Source organism: Oncorhynchus nerka, linkage group LG24 (assembly GCF_034236695.1).
Source record: "Oncorhynchus nerka isolate Pitt River linkage group LG24, Oner_Uvic_2.0, whole genome shotgun sequence".
Taxonomy (NCBI): domain Eukaryota; kingdom Metazoa; phylum Chordata; class Actinopteri; order Salmoniformes; family Salmonidae; genus Oncorhynchus; species Oncorhynchus nerka.
Window position 1 is genome coordinate 75014544 of NC_088419.1, and position 22618 is coordinate 75037161.

Below are 22618 nucleotides of genomic sequence, written 5' to 3' on the forward strand. Positions count from 1 at the left end.
AGTTCAACCCCCTTCACCCCCTGGGCATGAGACAGACACTGGACAGAGGGCTCTGCCCATAGAGATCCTATTCAATTATTATTCTAATTTGTAATTCTATGGCTTTGCCACACTGGGGCATCTGGGCCCTCCCCGTCCTCCTCTTCCTCCTCGTCCATTGCCCCGGTCCTGCCCAGCAGCCATTAAGCTGCTCTCTTGAGCTAACTTCCCCAAAAGTGACTTTTGTTGTGTTGAGGGCATATAAGCTGTGCAGTGTAAATCAGGGCATGCTGTCCATGCACCATCTCCAAAGCTTCAGCACTCCTATGGGTTGACTATAATCCCTGCTACAGTTTGAGTCAAGGGCTCAGTCCAGTTGTATTAGGCTTTTAAAGTAGATCATGGTTTCAGCCCTACCAGAGTTGATCTGTACATTTGATGTCTATAAACATATACTGTAGTTGATGAAAATATGGGTTTCTGAAGTGTTATTCGACCGTTTAGGTTTATCTAATATGTCAAATAAAATCTAATTGTATTGGTCACATACACGTGTTTAGCAGATGTTATTGTGGGTGTAGCGAAATGCGTTGTGTTTCTAGCTCCAACAGTACAGTAATATCCAACAAGTTATATCTAACAATTTCACAACAATACACACTAATCTAAGTAAAGGAATGGAATTAAGAATATATAAATATATATACGAGCAATGTCAGAGCGGCATAGACTAAGATACAGTAGAATAGAATATATACAGATGAGATGAGTAATGTGAAATATGTGAACATTATTAAAGAGCTCCATTTTTATGAAATGGTCTGCCTACCCATGTAAGAGACGCAAACTCGGTCTCAACATTTAAGTTTTTACTGAAGACTCATCTCTTCAGTGGGTCATATGATTGAGTGTAGTCTGGCCCAGGAGTGGGAAGGTGAACGGAAAGGCTCTGGAGCAACGAACCGCCCTTGCTGTCTCTGCCTGGCCGGTTCCCCTCTTTCCACTGGGATTCTCTGCCTCTAACCCTATTACAGGGGCTGAGTCACTGGCTTACTGGGGCTCTTTCATACCATCCCTAGGAGGGGTGCGTCACTTGAGTGGGTTGAGTCACTGATGTGATCTTCCTGTCTGGGTTGGCGCCCCCCTTGGGTTGTGCCGTGGCAGAGATCTTTGTGGGCTATACTCGGCCTTGTCTCAGGATGGTAAGTTGGTGGTTGAAGATATCCCTCTTGTGGTGTGGGGGCTGTGCTTTGGCAAAGTGGGTGGGGTTATATCCTTCCTGTTTGGCCCTGTCCGGGGGTGTCCTCGGATGGGGCCACAGTGTCTCCTGACCCCTCCTGTCTCAGCCTCCAGTATTTATGCTGCAGTAGTTTATGTGTCGGGGGGCTAGGGTCAGTTTGTTATATCTGGAGTACTTCTCCTGTCCTATTCGGTGTCCTGTGTGAATTTAAGTGTGCTCTTTCTAATTCTCTCTTTCTCTCTTTCTTTCTCTCTCTCGGAGGACCTGAGCCCTAGGACCATGCCTCAGGATTACCTGACATGAGTCCTTGCTGTCCCCAGTCCACCTGGCTGTGCTGCTGCTCCAGTTTCAACTGTTCTGCCTTATTATTATTGGGCCATGCTGGTCATTTATGAACGTTTGAACATCTTGGCCATGTTCTGTTATAATTTCCACCCGGCACAGCCAGAAGAGGACTGGCCACCCCACATAGCCTGGTTCCTCTCTAGGTTTCTTCCTAGGTTTTGGCCTTTCTAGGGAGTTTTTCCTAGCCACCGTGCTTCTACACCTGCATTGCTTGCTGTTTGGGGTTTTAGGCTGGGTTTCTGTACAGCACTTTGAGATATCAGCTGATGTACGAAGGGCTATATAAATAAATTTGATTTGATTTGATTTAAAGTGACTAGTGTTTCATTATTAACGTGGCCAGTGATTTCAAGTCTATGTATATTTGCAGCAGCCTCTAATGTGCTGGTGATATGATGGCTATTTATCATTTTAATGGCCTTGAGATAGAAGCTGTTTTTCATTCTCTTGGTCCCAGCTTTGATGCACCTGTACTGACCACACCTTCTGGATGATAGCAGGGTGAACAGGCAGTGGCTCAGGTGGTTGTTGTCCTTGATTATCCTTTTGGCCTTGCTGTGACATCGGGTGCTGTAGGTGTCCTGGAGCACCACCCTCTGGAGAGCCCTGCGGTTGCGGGCGGTACAGTTGCCAAACCAGGCGGTGATACAGCCCGACAGGATGCTCTCAATTGTGCATCTGTAAAAGTTTGAGGGTTTTAGGTGCCATACCAAATTTCTCCAGCCTCCTGAGGTTGAAGAGGCGCTGTTGCGCCTTCTTCACCACATGGTCTGTATGGATGGACCATTTCAGTTTGTCAGTGATGTTTACGCCGACGAACTTGAAGCTTTCCACCTTCTCCACTGCAGTCCACTCGATGTGGATAGGGGGGGTGCTCCCTCTGCTCTTTCCTGATCTCCACGATCAGCTCCTTTTGTTTTGTTGACGTTGAGTGAGAGGTTATTTTCCTGGCACCACATTCCCAGCGCTCTCACCTCCTCCCTGTAGGCTGTCATGTCATTGTTGGTAATCAAGCCTGCTACTGTTGTGTCGAGGCGTGCGTGGCTACGCAGTCATGGGTGAACAGGGAGTACAGGGGGGGGGGGGGCTGAGCACACACCCTTGTGGGGCCCCAGTGTTGAGGATCAGTGAAGTGGAGATGTTGAACAACATTCTTACATAGGTATTCTTCTTGTCCAGATGGGATAGGGCAGTGTGCAGTGCGATCATCTGTGGACCTATTGGGGCGGTAAGCAAATTGAAGTGGGTCTAGGGTGGCAGGTAAGGTAGAGGTGATATGATCCTTGACTAGTCTCTCAAAGCACTTCATGATGACAGAAGTGAGTGCTACAGGGCGATAGTCTTTTAGTTCAGTTACCTTTGTTCCTGTATCCAAGAAAGCAATGGTTCCATCTTGAAGCATGTGGGGATAGCAGCATGGGATAGGGAGAAATTGAATATGTTCGTAAACACTCCAGCCAGCTGGTCTTCGCATGCTCTGAGGATGCGGCTAAGGATGCAGTCTGGGCTGGCATCCTTGCGAGGGTTAACACGCTTAAATGTCTTACACGTCAGCCACGGAGACGGAGAGCCCACAATCGTTGGCCACGTCATTGGCACTGTGTTATCCTCAAAGTGTGCGAATAAGGGTTTTAGCTTGTCTGAAGCAAGACGTCGGTGTCCGCGACAGGGCTGGTTTTCCTTTTGTAATCCGTGATTGTCCGTAGACCCTCCCATATGCAGATGAAGTCAGAAGTTTACATACACTTAGGTTGGAGTTATTAAAACTTGTTTTTCAACCACTCCACAAATTTCTTGTTATCAAACTATAGTTTTGGCAAGTCGGTTAGGACATCTACTTTGTGCATGACACAAGTCATTTTTCCAACAATTGTTTACAGACAGATTATTTCACTTATAATTCACTGTATCTCAATTCCAGGGGGTCAGAAGTTTAAATACACTAAGTTGACTATGCCTTTAAACAGCTTGGAAAATTCCAGAAAGTGATGTCATGGCTTTAGAAGCTTCTGATAGCATAATTGACATAATTTGAGTCAATTGGAGGTGTACCTGTGGATGTATTTCAAGGCCTACCTTCACACTCAGTGCCTCTTTGCTTGACATCATGGGAAAATGAAAATAAATCAGCCAAGACCTAAGAAGAAAAATTGGAGACCTCCACAAGTCTGGTTCATCCTTGGGAGCAATTTCCAAACGCCTGAAGGTACCACGTTCATCTGTACAAACAATAGTACGCATGTATAAACACCATGGGACCACGCAGCCACGTTCTGTCTCCTAGAGCTTAACCTCTCTGGGATATGTGGGACGGTAGCGTCCCACCTAGCCAACATCCAGTGAAAATGCAGAGTGCCAAATTAATAAATTACTATAAAAATTAAACTTTGATGAAATCACACATTCAATATACCAAATTAAACCTACACTTGTTGTGAATCTAGCCAACGTGTCAGATTTCAAAAATGGTTTACGGCCAAAGCAAACAATGCTGTTATCTGAGGATAGCACCCCAGTAAACAAAGAGAGAAAAGCATATTTCTTTTTTGCCCCACTGTATGTAAACTTCAGACTCCAACTGTACATACTGTACTGTCTATTGAATTATAATGTACATTATAATGTAGTATATTGATTTGTTTGTAATGGTTGTCTTGTATGTATGCTAGTTTTTACAGTTTCGTTAATGATATATTTATTTGTGAACTAAGGGGATTTTTAAAGCAATGTTCTTCGAACACCCAATGTCAATGTGTTGTTAAAGGTTTAAAGAGGGTGTTTCAATTACAACATGCACTAGCTATGTTAATTTGATACAAGATGAGGCACACCAGTCCATCCGCAGCCAGGCAGGCAGTAACCGAGATGAAGTAGCCAGCTCTACTTATTGAGGAGATGTGGGTAGTCAGTGCTTGGCCCTAACAGAGACAGACAGTGCCATGCAGATCCAGGCAGGAGGCTCAAGGCCTGGCTGATAGCTGTTAGCTGCTGGCTCTGAGCTGTGAGGGATGGTTACCACATGCTACATGGCCCTGGGAACACTAGGCTGTCCTAAATGGCGCCTATTCCCTTTATAGTGCACTACATTTGACCAGAGCCCTATGTGTAGTACCATATAAAGAATAGGGTGCCATTTGTGACGCATACTTACTTCTCCCCATTCCACACCGCTGTGCTGTGTGACTAAAGAGTGTTCGTGTGGTTTAATCTCCATGTTGACAGAGATGGAGAAGCAGATGAAGATTGAGAACCTGTTTGTGACTTGGCAGCAGAGGTCAGCGCAGTCCAACATGCCCATCTCAGTAAGTACCACAGCCGTTCTAGACACACCAGAGTACCACAGCCGTCCTAGACACACCAGAGTACCACAGCCGTTCTAGACACACCAGAGTACCACAGCCGTCCTAGACACACCAGAGTACCACAGCCGTTCTAGACACACCAGAGTACCACAGCCGTTCTAGACACACCAGAGTACCACAGCCGTTCTAGACACACCAGAGTACCACAGCCGTCCTAGACACACCAGAGTACCACAGCCATCCTAGACACACCAGAGTACCACAGCCGTTCTAGACACACCAGAGTACCACAGCCGTCCTAGACACACCAGAGTACCACAGCCGTTCTAGACACACCAGAGTACCACAGCCGTTTCAGACACACCAGAGTACCACAGCCGTTCTAGACACACCAGAGTACCACAGCCGTTCTAGACACACCAGAGTACCACAGCCGTTCTAGACACACCAGTGTACCACAGCCGTTTCAGACACACCAGAGTACCACAGCCGTTCTAGACACACCAGAGTACCACAGCCGTTCTAGACACACCAGAGTACCACAGCCGTTCTAGACACACCAGTGTACCACAGCCGTTTCAGACACACCAGAGTACCACAGCCGTTCTAGACACACCAGAGTACCACAGCCGTCCTAGACACACCAGAGTACCACAGCCGTTCTAGACACACCAGAGTACCACAGCCGTTCTAGACACACCAGAGTACCACAGCCGTTCTAGACACACCAGAGTACCACAGCCGTTCTAGACACACCAGAGTACCACAGCCGTTCTAGACACACCAGAGTACCACAGCCGTTCTAGACACACCAGAGTACCACAGCCGTCCTAGACACACCAGTGTACCACAGCCGTTCTAGACACACCAGAGTACCACAGCCGTCCTAGACACACCAGAGTACCACAGCCGTTCTAGACACACCAGAGTACCACAGCCGTTCTAGACACACCAGAGTACCACAGCCGTCCTAGACACACCAGAGTACCACAGCCGTCCTAGACACACCAGAGTACCACAGCCGTCCTAGACACACCAGAGTACCACAGCCGTTCTAGACACACAGTAGTACCACAGCCGTCCTAGACACACCAGAGTACCACAGCCGTTCTAGACACACAGTAGTACCACAGCCGTTCTAGACATACCATCTGTCTTACAAATTCATGGAGTTCAGAACATGCTGCGGAGTACACACACAGCGACTCTCATTCAAATCTCAGAAAATGGCATCTCTCCATCTCAAATACATTTACACACATTTGCATGTGGGCCAAGTGCCTGTGTGAAATTCATAAGATTCATCCAAGAGCCCCTATGCTGTCAGGAAGATGGGGGTTTTATGCACTGTAGCTAATTGATGTATATTTAACTCTTGCCATGTTTTACTAGTCTGGGACTTTGGCACAGAGAAATAAATAGGATATTATTTTTAAGTAGTCCCCTTTTAAATACCCCAACTAATTCACAAAGGTTACAAGCTGCCAAGGAACATTTAAAGAGCTTTAAAGGAGAGACGTTAACTCTTAAGTTGAAATTACAGCAGGCATCATGGGACTGTAGAGTTGATATTACAGCAGGGCATCATGGGACTGTAGAGTTGATATTACAGCAGGCATCATGGGACTGTAGAGTTGATATTACAGCAGGGCATCATGGGACTGTAGAGTTGATATTACAGCAGGGCATCATGGGACTGTAGAGTTGATATTACAGCAGGGCATCATGGGACTGTAGAGTTGATATTACAGCAGGCATCATGGGACTGTAGAGTTGATATTACAGCAGGGCATCATGGGACTGTAGAGTTGATATTACAGCAGGCATCATGGGACTGTAGAGTTGATATTACAGCAGGCATCATGGGACTGTGGAGTTGATATTACAGCAGGCATCATGGGACTGTGGAGTTGATATTACAGCAGGCATCATGGGACTGTGGAGTTGATATTACAGCAGGGCATCATGGGACTGTGGAGATGATATTACAGCAGGCATCATGGGACTGTGGAGTTGATATTACAGCAGGCATCATGGGACTGTAGAGTTGATATTACAGCAGGGCATCATGGGACTGTAGAGTTGATATTACAGCAGGGCATCATGGGACTGTAGAGTTGATATTACAGCAGGGCATCATGGGACTGTAGAGTTGATATTACAGCAGGGCATCATGGGGACTGATATTACAGCAGGGTTGATATTACAGCAGGGCATCATGGGACTGTAGAGTTGATATTACAGCAGGGCATCATGGGACTGTAGAGTTGATATTACAGCAGGGCATCTGTAGAGTTGATATTACAGGGCACTGGGACTGTAGAGTTGATATTACAGCAGGGCATCATGGGACTGTGGAGTTGATATTACAGCAGGGCATCATGGGACTGTGGAGTTGATATTACAGCAGGCATCATGGGACTGTGGAGTTGATATTACAGCATGGGAGGCATCATGGGACTGTAGAGTTGATATCATGGGACTGTGGAGCAGTTGGCATCATGGGACTGTAGAGTTGATATTACAGCAGGGCATCATGGGACTGTAGAGTTGATATTACAGCAGGGCATCATGGGACTGTAGAGTTGATATTACAGCAGGGCATCATGGGACTGTAGAGTTGATATTACAGCAGGGCATCATGGGACTGTAGAGTTGATATTACAGCAGGGCATCATGGGACTGTGGAGTTGATATTACAGCAGGGCATCATGGGACTGTGGAGTTGATATTACAGCAGGGCATCATGGGACTGTGGAGTTGATATTACAGCAGGCATCATGGGACTGTAGAGTTGATATTACAGCAGGGCATCATGGGACTGTAGAGTTGATATTACAGCAGGGCATCATGGGACTGTAGAGTTGATATTACAGCAGGGCATCATGGGACTGTGGAGTTGATATTACAGCAGGCATCATGGGACTGTAGAGTTGATATTACAGCAGGGCATCATGGGACTGTAGAGTTGATATTACAGCAGGGCATCATGGGACTGTAGAGTTGATATTACAGCAGGGCATCATGGGACTGGGACTGTAGAGTTGATATTACAGCAGGGCATCATGGGACTGTAGAGTTGATATTACAGCAGGCATCATGGGACTGTAGAGTTGATATTACAGCAGGCATCATGGGACTGTAGAGTTGATATTACAGCAGGGCATTGGGACTGTAGAGTTGATATTACAGCAGGGCATCATGGGACTGTAGAGTTGATATTACAGCAGGCATCATGGGACTGTAGAGTTGATATTACAGCAGGGCATCATGGGACTGTAGAGTTGATATTACAGCAGGGCATCATGGGACTGTAGAGTTGATATTACAGCAGGGCATCATGGGACTGTAGAGTTGATATTACAGCAGGGCATCATGGGACTGTAGAGTTGATATTACAGCAGGCATCATGGGACTGTAGAGTTGATATTACAGCAGGGCATCATGGGACTGTAGAGTTGATATTACAGCAGGCATCATGGGACTGTAGAGTTGATATTACAGCAGGCATCATGGGACTGTAGAGTTGATATTACAGCAGGGCATCATGGGACTGTAGAGTTGATATTACAGCAGGGCATCATGGGACTGTAGAGTTGATATTACAGCAGGCATCACTGGACTACAGCTGTAGATGTTTTTGAAACACTATATTAATTTCACCAAAAATGCAATGCCTACCTTCATCAAAAAAAAAAAAAGATTGATGAAAACAACAGTCTCTTTCATGCTTAAATAACCACTGGTTACAGTATAGACCCCTCAAACTCAACCCTGGACCTTGAAGCCAGTTCCACTGCGTTTTGTTGATTATTGTTATCTAATCAGGGGGACACCAGGTGGATGCAATTCATTATCAGATAGAACAGACAACCAGCAGGCTACGGACCTCATAGTGTCAGTGTTGAATAGCCCTGGTATAGACAGTCAGGAGAACACCACCAACAGGCTACGGACCTCGTAGTGTCAGTGTTGAATAGCCCTGGTAGAGACAGTCAGGAGAACACCACCAGTAGGCTACGGACCTCGTAGTGTCAGTGTTGAATAGCCCTGGTATAGACAGTCAGGAGAACACCACCAGTAGGCTACGGACCTCGTAGTGTCAGTGTTGAATAGCCCTGGTATAGACAGTCAGGAGAACACCACCAGCAGGCTACGGACCTCGTAGTGTCAGTGTTGAATAGCCCTGGTATAGACAGTCAGGAGAACACCACCAGCAGGCTACGGACCTCGTAGTGTCAGTGTTGAATAGCCCTGGTAGAGACAGTCAGGAGAACACCACCAGTAGGCTACGGACCTCGTAGTGTCAGTGTTGAATAGCCCTGGTAGAGACAGTCAGGAGAACACCACCAGTAGGCTACGGACCTCGTAGTGTCAGTGTTGAATAGCCCTGGTATAGACAGTCAGGAGAACACCACCAACAGGCTACGGACCTCGTAGTGTCAGTGTTGAATAGCCCTGGTATAGACAGTCAGGAGAACACCACCAGTAGGCTACGGACCTCGTAGTGTCAGTGTTGAATAGCCCTGGTAGAGACAGTCAGGAGAACACCACCAGTAGGCTACGGACCTCGTAGTGTCAGTGTTGAATAGCCCTGGTATAGACAGTCAGGAGAACACCACCAACAGGCTACGGACCTCGCAGTGTCAGTGTTGAATAGCCCTGGTATAGACAGTCAGGACAACACCACCAGTAGGCTACGGACCTCGTAGTGTCAGTGTTGAATAGCCCTGGTAGAGACAGTCAGGAGAACACCACCAGTAGGCTACGGACCTCGTATTGTCAGTGTTGAATAGCCCTGGTATAGACAGTCAGAAGAACACCACCAGCAGGCTACGGACCTCGTAGTGTCAGTGTTGAATAGCCCTGGTATAGACAGTCAGGAGAACACCACCAGCAGGCTACGGACCTCGTAGTGTCAGTGTTGAATAGCCCTGGTATAGACAGTCAGGAGAACACCACCAGCAGGCTACGGACCTCGTAGTGTCAGTGTTGAATAGCCCTGGTATAGACAGTCAGGAGAACACCACCAGTAGGCTACGGACCTCGTAGTGTCAGTGTTGAATAGCCCTGGTATAGACAGTCAGGAGAACACCACCAGTAAGCTACGGACCTCGTAGTGTCAGTGTTGAATAGCCCTGGTATAGACAGTCAGGAGAACACCACCAGTAGGCTACGGATCTCGTAGTGTCAGTGTTGAATAGCCCTGGTAGAGACAGTCAGGAGAACACCACCAGTAGGCTACGGACCTCGTAGTGTCAGTGTTGAATAGCCCTGGTATAGACAGTCAGGAGAACACCACCAGTAGGCTACGGACCTCGTAGTGTCAGTGTTGAATAGCCCTGGTAGAGACAGTCAGGAGAACACCACCAGTAGGCTACGGACCTCGTATTGTCAGTGTTGAATAGCCCTGGTATAGACAGTCAGAAGAACACCACCAGCAGGCTACGGACCTCGTAGTGTCAGTGTTGAATAGCCCTGGTATAGACAGTCAGGAGAACACCACCAGCAGGCTACGGACCTCGTAGTGTCAGTGTTGAATAGCCCTGGTATAGACAGTCAGGAGAACACCACCAGCAGGCTACGGACCTCGTAGTGTCAGTGTTGAATAGCCCTGGTATAGACAGTCAGGAGAACACCACCAGTAGGCTACGGACCTCGTAGTGTCAGTGTTGAATAGCCCTGGTAGAGACAGTCAGGAGAACACCACCAGTAGGCTACGGACCTCGTAGTGTCAGTGTTGAATAGCCCTGGTATAGACAGTCAGGAGAACACCACCAGTAGGCTACGGACCTCGTAGTGTCAGTGTTGAATAGCCCTGGTATAGACAGTCAGGAGAACACCACCAGTAGGCTACGGACCTCGTAGTGTCAGTGTTGAATAGCCCTGGTATAGACAGTCAGGAGAACACCACCAGCAGGCTACGGACCTCGTAGTGTCAGTGTTGAATAGCCCTGGTATAGACAGTCAGGAGAACACCACCAGCAGGCTACGGACCTCGTAGTGTCAGTGTTGAATAGCCCTGGTATAGACAGTCAGGAGAACACCACCAGTAGGCTACGGACCTTGTAGTGTCAGTGTTGAATAGCCCTGGTATAGACAGTCAGGAGAACACCACCAGTAGGCTACGGACCTCGTATTGTCAGTGTTGAATAGCCCTGTTATAGACAGTCAGGAGAACACCACCAACAGGTTACGGACCTCGTAGTGTCAGTGTTGAATAGCCCTGGTAGAGACAGTCAGGAGAACACCACCAGTAGGCTACGGACCTCGTATTGTCAGTGTTGAATAGCCCTGGTATAGACAGTCAGGAGAACACCACCAGTAGGCCACGGACCTCGTAATGTCAGTGTTGAATAGCCCTGGTATAGACAGTCAGGAGAACACCACCAGTAGGCTACGGACCTCGTAGTGTCAGTGTTGAATAGCCCTGGTAGAGACAGTCAGGAGAACACCACCAGTAGGCTACGGACCTCGTAGTGTCAGTGTTGAATAGCCCTGGTATAGACAGTCAGGAGAACACCACCAGCAGGCTACGGACCTCGTAGTGTCAGTGTTGAATAGCCCTGGTATAGACAGTCAGGAGAACACCACCAGCAGGCTACGGACCTCGTAGTGTCAGTGTTGAATAGCCCTGGTATAGACAGTCAGGAGAACACCACCAGCAGGCTATGGACCTCGTAGTGTCAGTGTTGAATAGCCCTGGTATAGACGGTCAGGAGAACACCACCAGTAGGCTACGGACCTCGTAGTGTCAGTGTTGAATAGCCCTGGTATAGACAGTCAGGAGAACACCACCAGTAGGCTACGGACCTCGTAGTGTCAATGTTGAATAGCCCTGGTAGAGACAGTCAGGAGAACACCACCAGTAGGCTACGGACCTCGTAGTGTCAGTGTTCAATAGCCCTGGTATAGACAGTCAGGAGAACACCACCAGTAGGCTACGGACCTCGTATTGTCAGTGTTGAATAGCCCTGGTATAGACAGTCAGGAGAACACCACCAGCAGGCTACGGACCTCGTAGTGTCAGTGTTGAATAGCCCTGGTAGAGACAGTCAGGAGAACACCACCAGCAGGCCTCATAAGTTACTTACACACCAGTCAGTCCCACTCAGGCTCAGTCTAATGAGCTAGTGGCGGATGATGATATCGTCTGTCCTCCAGTCACCACTCACCAGAGGAGGCTTATCCATTACTGGCCAGTCAGATGACTGTCTGGCTGCCTGACTTGGCCCCTCCACAGTGGGGGACCCCTCTCCCTTTACTGGCCCCTCAGGTCCCCAAGCATTATGGCCCTTGATCAGCCCCCCTGTGGATCCTTGACTTTATCTCTGACTTGTGATGGATTAGAAATGAGAGGAGACAGCAGAGTGTTGTGTTCTGTCTCCCACTTCCTCGTCTAACACACACAGTCCTATCTACATCTCTCTGCCTGTCTATCTCCAGGCTGCACAGGGATGATAGATGATAGATGTGTCAATAAGAATGATTTTATAAGAGAGCAACAGATTAAAGCCTGGATGAGATGAGCCATAACATTGAATCAGTCCTATTACTCTATAGTATACCCTGTCTGTAGTTTTTAGTAGACGGTTTGATTGTGGGATTAGGAAACTGGTCATTGATTCTCGGTGCGTGTGTGTGTGTGTGTGTGTGGGTGTGTGTATTTACATACTGGCACTTTTGGTATCATTAACTAGAAGAATTCACATTCGGCTCTAAGGACCATGAAATAAAAATAGAGATGTTTCCTTACTTTCCACAGGCAGTGGACTTGGACACTCTGAAGCAGTCGTCCAGACTAGTGCACTACTGCGCCACCCCTCTGCTCTTTGACCGCGTGTTCAGGAAGCAGATCCAGGAAGAGCAGATTGTCCAAACTCAACATGTCAAGGTACAGAAACCATGGCTGCTTTCCCTTGGGACTTAACTCAACAAAGCTTTCTTAGTCTCCAACAAGCTTTCTCTGCCCTTAACCTTGTTCTGAACACCTCCAAAACAAAGGTCATGTGTTTTGGTAAGAAGAATGCCCCTCTCCCCACCGGTGTGATTACTACCTCTGAGGGTTTAGAGCTTTAGGTAGTCACCCCTTTCAAGTACTTGGGAGTATGGCTAGACGGTACATTGTCCTTCTCTCAGCACATATCAAAGCTGCAGCCCAAAGACTCAGTCATGGACGCTCTTACTGACAATTGTGGCTGCTTCGCGTGATGTATTGTTGTCTCTACCTTCTTACCTTTGTGCTGTTGTCTGCATCCAATAATGTTTGTACCATGTTGTGCTGCTGCCATGTTGTGTTGCTACCATGTCGTTGTCATGATGTGTTAATATCATGTTGTGTTATGTTGCTGCCTTGCTATGTTCTTGTCTTAGGCCTCTCTTTATGTAGTGTTGTGGTGTCTCTTGTCATGATGTGTGTGTTGTCCTATATTTTATTTTTAATCCCAGCCCCCGTCCCCACAGGATGCCTTTTGGAAGGACGTCATTGGGGCGGCAGGGTAGCCTAGTGGTTAGAGCGTTGGTCTAGTAACCGGAAGGTTGCAAGTTCAAACCCCCGAGCTGACAAGGTACAAATCTGTCGTTCTGCCCCTGAACAGGCAGTTAACCCACTGTTCCTAGACTGTCATTGAAAATAAAAATGTGTTCTTAACTGACTTGCCTAGTTAAGTAAAGGTAAAATAAAAAAATAAAAAAAATAAAAAAATTGTAAATAAGAATTTGTTCTTAACTGACTTCCCTAGTTAAATAAAGGTTCGGTAAAATCAAAACAATTATAAAACTCAAACTTCTCAAATGGTTGTTCACTTCTCTCTTACTTAGAAAGATGCCCTTAGTTGCAAAATCTTGGAAAGCATCCCAAACTTCCCAAGTTTTTGAAAAATCCTGGAAGGAGAATTTCCGGAATCAGGATGGAACAATCAGCAATCTTCCAACAGTCTTTCACCCAGAATCTCTGAAAATACTGGGAACTTTGTGAAAGTTTTCGATATTTAGCAAATTTAGACAAAGGTAGTCACAGTCTGATGAAACACCCCAGTTCACCTCTCCACTCCCACTCTCCTCTCCCCTCATCCTCTCCAGAAGCGTCATCACTCCAGTGACTCCACGGCGACTGGCAGGGACCGTATCTACAGCACAGACTCAGTTGACAAACTGCCTAGCCGGCTGAGAGAGGGGCCCTGGTTGCAGGACATCTCTAACACCTTCCTCCAGCAGTATGTCCAGTACCTCCAGAGTATGGGCTTCATCCTGGTCCAGGTCCGGCCACAGTTCCCAGCGCGCAGGTATGTCTTACTGACAGTCCAGTGGTCCTCAACTCTCTAAACTATACTAGTAACCTATATTTTTATACCATACTAGTTCAAGTTTCAAGTTTATTTCCCACGTGTAATGAATACATTGGAAATCTAACTCACCCGATCTCTCAACCCCAAAAATCACAATGAAAACACGATACAACTCAGGGCAAATGTCCTCTTTCTCTGAGTTTCCCTCCTAAGATCCTTTATGTGACTGTGAGCAGAACTATGAGCACTATTCATCCATTAGTCATCAGATGTGTTGTGATCCCCTCCAAGCCCCCAAAAGCCACATCCCTCTGGTCATGCATGTGATATAACTACAGTAGACACTTGGCAGACAAACACACGGACAGACGGACGGACGGATGGACAGACGGACAGACACACACACACAGTACACTCTCTCTGGGGTTTTTTCTCCATCCCTACTTAACCCCTAACCCTGCCTGTCTCTCTCTCTCCTCTCTCCCTGTAGCATCCCCAGGGCCCGGGCAGCCATGTTCAGCTCATTGTCGTCAGAGAGGCAGTCCTTCTCCTATAACAAAACCAGGAGCAAGGACAGCACTAAGGTAAGTAGTGCTGATGCAAGCGTTGAGGATATTCCCACACATACACTGGCTAAAAGGCACACAGGGATATATTGACTCTGACGCTCTCTTCCTCTCTCTCTGACAAACATACTCTCTCTCTAACACTCACTCTATTCACACACACACACACATATAAACACACACCGCTTCATCATCAACTCTTGAGGTAATGTTGTTTTTCTTCACAGAGTACAGGGTCGGATATTACCGCGTACTACCACCAGAGGGCGCTGCCAGGGGGCATCGTATTGATGGAGCTTGCCTTTCAGGTGAATCTTTCTCTCTCGCTCTCTCTCTCTTTCAAAGGGGGTTTATTGGCATGGGGAAAATGTTGCCAAATGAGTGAAATAAACACAAGTGAGTATACACAAAACAACACAAACAAAAAACTATACAAATTTAACTGTAAATATGGCACTCAAAAGGTAAAATTTTAAGTGTTATATCAGCTATGTGCAGTGTTTTTTTTGGGGGGGGGTAGATCAGCTTTAATATTGCAGATAGATTATAGCTTCCATCAATGTAATTGTCTGCATCATTTCCAATCCCCCATATTTTTTATATATATATATATATATATATATATACTACTGTTCAAAAGTTTGTGGTCAGAAATTTTTCGTCAAACACCAGTCTCAAAGTCAACCGTGAAGAGGCGACTCCGGGATGCTGGCCTTCTAGGCAGAGTTGCATAAAAAAAGCCATATCTCAACTTGGCCAATAAAAATAAAAGATTAAGATGGGCAAAACAACACAGACACTGGACAGAGGAACTCTGCCTCGAAGGCCAGCATCCCGGAGTCGCCTCTTCACTGTTGACGTTGAGACTGGTGTTTTACGAGTACTATTTAATAAAGCTTAGAGTTGAGGACTTGTGAGGCGTCTGTTTCTCAAACTAGACACACTAATGTACTTGTCCTCTTGCTCAGTTGTGCACCGGGGCCTTTCACTCCTCTTTCTATTCTGGTTAGAGCCAGTTTGCGCTGTTCTGTGAAGGGAGTAGTACACAAAGTTGTACGAAATCTTCAGTTTCTTGGCAATTTCTCACATGGAATAGCCTTTATTTCTCAGAACAAGAATACACTGATGAGTTTCAGAATAAAGTTCTTTGTTTCTGGCCATTTAAAGCCTGTAAACGAACCCACAAATGCTGATGCTCCAGATACTCAACTAGTCTAAAAATGTCAGTTTTACTGCTTCTTTAATAAGAACAACAGGTTTCATCTGTGCTAACATAATTGCAAAAGGGTTTTCTAGCCTCTTAAAATGATAAACTTGGATTAGCTAACACAACATGCCATTGGAACACAGGAGTGATGGTTGCTGATAATGGGCCTCTGTACACCTATGTAGATATTCCATAAAAAATCTGTTTCCAGCTACAATAGTCATTTACAACATTAACAATGTCTACACTGTATCGCTGATCATTTTATGTTATTTTAACTTACAAAAAATGTGCTTTTCTTTCAAAAACAAGGACATTTCTAAGTGACCCCAAACCTTTGAACGATAGTGTATATACACAGTACCAGTCAAAAGTTTGGACACACCTACTCATTCCAGGGTTTTTCTTTATTTATACTATTTTCTACATTGTAGAATAATAGTGAAGACATCAAAACTATGAAATAACATGGAATCATGTAGTAACCAAAAAAGTGTTAAACAAATCAAATATATTTTAGATTCTTCAAAGTATCCACCCTTTGCCTTGATGACAGCGTTGCACACTCTTGGCATTCTCTCAACTAGCTTCATGAGGTAGTCACCTGGAATGCATTTAAATTAACAGGTGTGCCTTGTTAAAAGTACATTTGTGGAATTGATTTCCTTCATAATGCGTTTGAGGTAATCAGTTGTGTTGTGACAAGGTAGGGTTGGTACAGAAAAGATAGCCCTAACTGGTACAAGACCAAGTCCATATTATGGCAAGAACAGCTCAAATAAGCAAAGAGAAACGACGGTCCATCATTGCTTTAAGACATGAAGGTCAGTCAATCCTGAAAATTTCAAAGGTCTTACAGTGCATTCAGAAAATATTCAGACCCCTTCACTTTTTCCACATTTTGTTACGTTACAGCCTTATTCTAAAATGGATTAAATACATCCACATCAATCTACACACAGTGCCCCATAAGGACAAAGAGAAAACAGTTTTTTAAGCATTTTTGCAAATGTATTAAAAATATACAACTGAATACTTTATTTACATTAGTATTCAGACCCTCTGCTACGATAATCGGAATTGAGCTCAATTGCATCCTGTATCCATTGGTCATCCTTGAGATGTTTCTACAACTCGAATGAACATGATTTGGAAAGGCACACACCTGTCTATATAAGGTCCCACAGTTGACCATGGATGTCAGAGCAAAAACGAAGCCATGAGGTTGAAGGAATTGTCCATAGAGCTCCGAGACAGTATTGTGTCAAGGCACAGATCTGGGGAAGGGTGCCCCAACATTTCTGCAGTGTTGAAGGTTCCCAAGAACACAGTGGCCTCCATCATTCTTAAATGGAAGAATGGGAGAAACTCCCCAAATACAGGTGTGCCAAGCTTGTAGCGTCATACCCAAGACTCAAGGCTGTAATCGCTGCCAAAGGTGGTTCAACCAAGTACTGAGTAAAGGGTCTGTATACCTATGTAAATGTGATATTTCAGTTGTATTTCTTTACACATTTGCAAACATTTCTAAAAACCCTTTTTTCCCTGGTCATTATCGGGTATTGTGTAGATTGATGAGGGAAAAACGATTTAATCAATTTTAGAATAAGGCTGTAACGTAACAAAATGTATAAAAATGAATGGGTCTGAATACTTTCCAAATGCACTGCATAATAAAAATAACTGGTTACTTGGTGTAGGCTAGGCCATACACCAATTTGTAAACTGGGATATGACTAAAGAGATAATCAGGGTGATTTTTCAACAAAAAGACAGGTTTCTTCCTTTCCATGGTAGCAAGATGTTTTGTGAACTTTCTAATAAAATGTATTTTAGTGAGATCATTTTCTTTCGGGATATGAACACCAGCATTACCTTCAGACCATTTTATTGCTAAACTGTAATGTAAAAGTTGTTTTGTGATCCAATACACAGTATAGTACACTTGTATTCATTTGGTTGTAACGCAGAGAAGTTAGAAAAAGTAACTAGATCCTCTGAGATTGTGGAGGGACCCAAATTGTGGATTTAAAATAACATGAATCATGAGAGTACAATGACACCTTTGTTTTTAAGCCCTGGATTTACAGTGTTTTAGCATGTGCAAATAGTTGTAGTACGAATAGCAGGAGAAGATACATAAACAGATAAATATTGGTGATATTTACAATGTTTGTCCTACCTGTGGTGTTTACGCCGAGTTAGATAGAGTTATGTATGTCTTCTAGGGCAACGGTGTCTGGATAGAATTTGTTCTCCTGCCTACTGGAACTTTTTAGGAACACTATTATTTTTGTCTTACTGTGATTCACTGTTACGCTCCAAGTCTGATATAATCTGTGTAGAAGATCTAGGTGCTGCTGTAGGTCCTCCTTTGTTGGGGATAGAAGCACCAGATCATCAGAAAACAGTAGACATTTGAGTCCACTAAGGTGAGGCCGGGTGCTGCACAGGATTCTAGTGCCTACGCCAATTCATTGATATTTATGGACTCAAGCTTTCATCCCTGTCACCCCACGGCCCTGGGGTCTCTCTCTTTCACTCTTTTTTACACCTCCAGCGCTCGCGGCACGCGCTCTCTCTCTACTGCTCTCTCTCCTGCTCTCTCGCACGCTCTCTCTTTCTCTCTTTCAGTGCATGCTGGGAGTTTTTTGGAGTTTGAGTGTTTGGTGTGGAGGGCTCTGTCCTAACTTTTTTTCTGGATATTGTTTTGGTCTTTTATTTTCATTATTATTTTCTATGGTGGAGGGTTAATGCACTATTTGTTTTAGCGGTATCCACAGGTTTTTTCAAAGTTAGGGTGGAAGAGGACAGAGTTTGGGGTGTGGTGTGCGCAATGGCTTCTCAGCCTAGCGCGGAGGAGACTGTCGTTACGGCATGGATTCAGGTGTGTTCCTGAGAATGGAGTTAAGGTGGAGGATGTTCTGCTGCAGTCGGTGAACAGGTAGGAGCTGAATTGATACATTCCGCTTCAAGAATGAATAAAGCTGTCGCTGTGTTCATGAAATGAGCTAATTTCGTTGGTAGGGTAATTGTTAGTGGAATATTTTGTATGGGGTGTGTTTGTGCCAATTTCGCCTCTTTCTACCCTTTCGACAAGGGTGGTAGTTGCAAATTTGCCTCCGTTTATTACGGTAGATCAAATCAAGTACGGTGCTTTGAGTGTGGGGATTTGGGGCAGAAGAGCTTTGCGTGCCCACATAAAGGCCGTAGAGAAGGTGAGGGTACAAGCTCCAGTGGGGGAAATCAAGTTCAATGTGCAGGGGGCCATGAGACGCAGACAGCAGGCGCTGGGCCTAGTCATGCCAGGGATGGTGGTGTAGATGAGGCTGGGCCTAGTCATGCCAGGGATGGTGGTGTAGATGAGGCTGGGCCTAGTCATGCCAGAGATGGTGGTGTAGATGAGGCTGGGCCTAGTCATGCCAGGGATGGTGGTGTAGATGAGGCTGGGCCTAGTCATGCCAGGGATGGTGGTGTAGATGAGGCTGGGCCTAGTCATGCCAGAGATGGTGGGGTAGCTGAGGCTCGGCCTAGTCATGCTATGGATGGTGGTGTAGATGAGGCTGGGCCTTGTCATGCTATGGATGGTGGTGTAGATGAGGCTGGGCCTAGTTAGGCTAGAGATGGTGGTGTAGATGAGGCTGGGACTAGTCATGCTATGGAGGGTGGTGTAGATGAGGCTGGGTTTAGTCATGCTATGGATGGTGGTGTAGATGAGGCTGGGCCTAGTCAGGCTAGAGATGGTGGTGTAGATGAGGCTGGGACTAGTCATGCTATGGAGGGTGGTGTAGATGAGGCTGGGTTTAGTCATGTTATGCTAGTGGATGAGGAGAGTATAGTGTGTAAGAGACTAGGGGGGGGGGGTGTCAAGCGGAAAAGGAAAAAGGGGGAGAAGAAAGGAGGTGGAAGGGGAGAGGCTGGTGTGGTCAGAGGCACCAAGTAACCTTTGCCTGGTGCTGGGGGGATGCCCTGACGAGAGAGGAAGGGCAGGTGGTTACGATGGAAGATTGAGATGAGGAGGAAAGTGAGTCTGAGGAAGAGGATGATGAGGAGGCCTTTTTTTCCAGACTCCTCTTCAATGGGTCCGGAGCTGACAGCCAGTCAAGCAGAGGGGTCAAAGTACACACTGAGGGAACTGACAAAGTTCCTGAATGAGACCAAGGGGAAAAAGTTCATCTTGAGGCTTTTTTCTCTGATCCGAGAATGTTTGTAAGATCAGTACAACATGCTATGAAAAATGAGGGGCATGGTGTCCTCTCGCCCAGGAAATGGTTTAGGTTGAGGAAGTGGGTCACAACAGTGCGTAAGGGTCTACCTTCAGACACTGTTTAGATGTGTAGTTTCTTTCTGGCACTGTGTTTTATTTAGCTTTGCTATTGGTCTCTTTCTTTTCTCCCACTTCTTATGGAGACTCTTTGGTTAGGCTCGCTTAATATAAATGGTGCCAGAGATGTGGGAAAAAGGAGTGTGTTGGGTGAATATGTAAAACAAAAAAAGTACAGGTGTTGTTTCTGCAGGAGACGCATAGGGATGTGGTGAATGAAGTCGATTGGGGGCTCTGGTGGAAAGGCAAGGCAAGTGTGTTGAGCCATGGGACTAATTTTAGTGCAGGGGTGGCAGTCCTTTTTGTACCGGGTCTGTCTGTAAAAATTTGCTCCTCAAAAGAGGTGTGTAGGGGTAGGCTGCTTGTTGTAAAAGCAGAAATTAACAACATGGGTTTTGTCTTTATAAATGTGTATGCGCCTAACACAAGGAGAGAGAGTGGGGTTCTATTTGGGTGTCTAAGACAGGAACTCTCACAGGTAGCGCCTGAGGAGATGCTGGTGGTCGACGGGGACTGGAACTGTACAATGGATTTTACGAAGACAGAAATGGGGGAAAGCCTCATTCAGTGGGAGTGTTAAGGGACATCATTAATCAGTTCGACCTAGTGGATGTTTGGAAAACTAAACAGCCCAACACAAGACAGTATACATGGGTGAAGGTCTTTGGGGCTAGGGTGAGTACAGCTCGTCTTGATCGTTTTTACCTGTCCAGGAATCGGAGCAATAGGCTGTTGGGAGCTACCTTTCTCCTGGTGGGGTTTTCGGATCATCACATAACCATGGCTTGGCTGTCTATTTCACCAGGCCCTCTGCAGGCATCCTACTGGAAGTTTAATGTAAAGCTCTTACAAGATGCAACTTTTTGCTCAGGTTTCCAGACTTTTTGGTGGGGGCAGCGAAGAGAGGAGTATGAGTCTCAGTCTATGGTGGGATGTGGGGAAAGTCCAAATTCTGCATTTCTGTCAACATTATACAGCTCTCTCATCCTCAGAGGCTAGGAGAGTATTGGGGGAACTGGAGCGTAGTATTAGTGAGATGGAAGTAGAGATGGTGGGGCAAGGCAGTGTAGGCCTCCAGGCTAATTTAGCTGAATTACGTAGGGACCTGGGCAGTTTTTTCCAGTGTAAAGCAAAGGGTGCACTTGTAAGAACTAGGTTCTCCATGCCGAAGGCGATGGATGCTCCCAGCTCCTCCTTCTTTGATTTGGAAAGACAAACCAGTGAAGCCAAGGGTATGCATTGTCTTTGGCTGTCTGATGGGTGGGTGACCTCTGTGGTGGGGGAGATGCGGGAGCGAACTGTGGAGTTTTATACTGAGTTGTATAGGGCAGAAATGTGTGATCCTATATGTGCGCAGATCTTGTTCGCAGAACTCCCTAAGCTCTCTCTGGCACAGCGGCATGAAAAGGACATTCCTCTGTTGTCCCATGAACTGGCAGAACCCTTAACGGTCATGCACAGGGGGTCGATGGACTCCCAGCGGAGTTTTATCGAAAATTCTGGGGAATAATTGGACTGGACTTCTTTTGCGTGTTGCGTGAATGCATCGGGGTAAAAAAAGGGGACTTATGTGAACTTAAGAACTGGAGGCCTGTGGCATTGCTCTGTGCGGACTACAAGATATTTGCCAAAGTCTTATCTAACAGACTGAAGTCCCATCTGGACTCGATAGTACTAGAGGTCGACCGATTACTCGTAATGGCCAATTAATTAGAGTGGATTTCAAGTTTTCAAAACAATCGGAAATCTGTATTTTTGGACACCGATTTGGCAGATTAAAAAAAATATATATTATTATTATTTTTTACACCTTTATTTAATCTTTATTTAACTAGGCAAGTCAGTTAAGAACACATTCTTATTTTCAATGACGGCCTAGGAACGATGGGTTAACTGCCTTGTTCAGTGGCAGAACGACAGATTTTTACCTTGTCAGCTTGGGGATTCAATCTTGCAACCTTACAGTTAACTAGTCCAATGCTCTAACCACCTGCATCTCATTGCACTCCACGAGGAGCCTGCCTGTTACACGAATGCAGTAAGCCAAGGTAAGTTGCTAGCTAGCATTAAACTGATCTTATAAAAAACAATCAATCATAATCACTAGTTAACTACACATGGTTGATGATACTACTAGTTTATCTAGCGTGTCCTGCGTTGCATATAATCGATGCGTATTTGCAAAAAAAGGACTGTCCCTGCTCCAATGTGTACCTAACCATAAACATCAGTGCCTTTCTTAAAATCGATACAGAAGTATATCTTTTTAAACATGCATATATAGCTAAAAGAAATGCAGGTTAGCAGGCAATATTAACCAGGTGAAATTGTGTCACTTCTCTTGTGTTCATTGCACGCGGAGTCAGGG

The 22618-nt window shown here is 45.8% G+C and overlaps 1 pseudogene; it reads left to right on the forward strand.

The window, feature by feature from the left end:
* The window catches only part of LOC135564255 (KICSTOR complex protein SZT2-like), a 129927-nt pseudogene that overhangs the window by 94579 nt on the left and 12730 nt on the right, over nt 1–22618 (forward strand).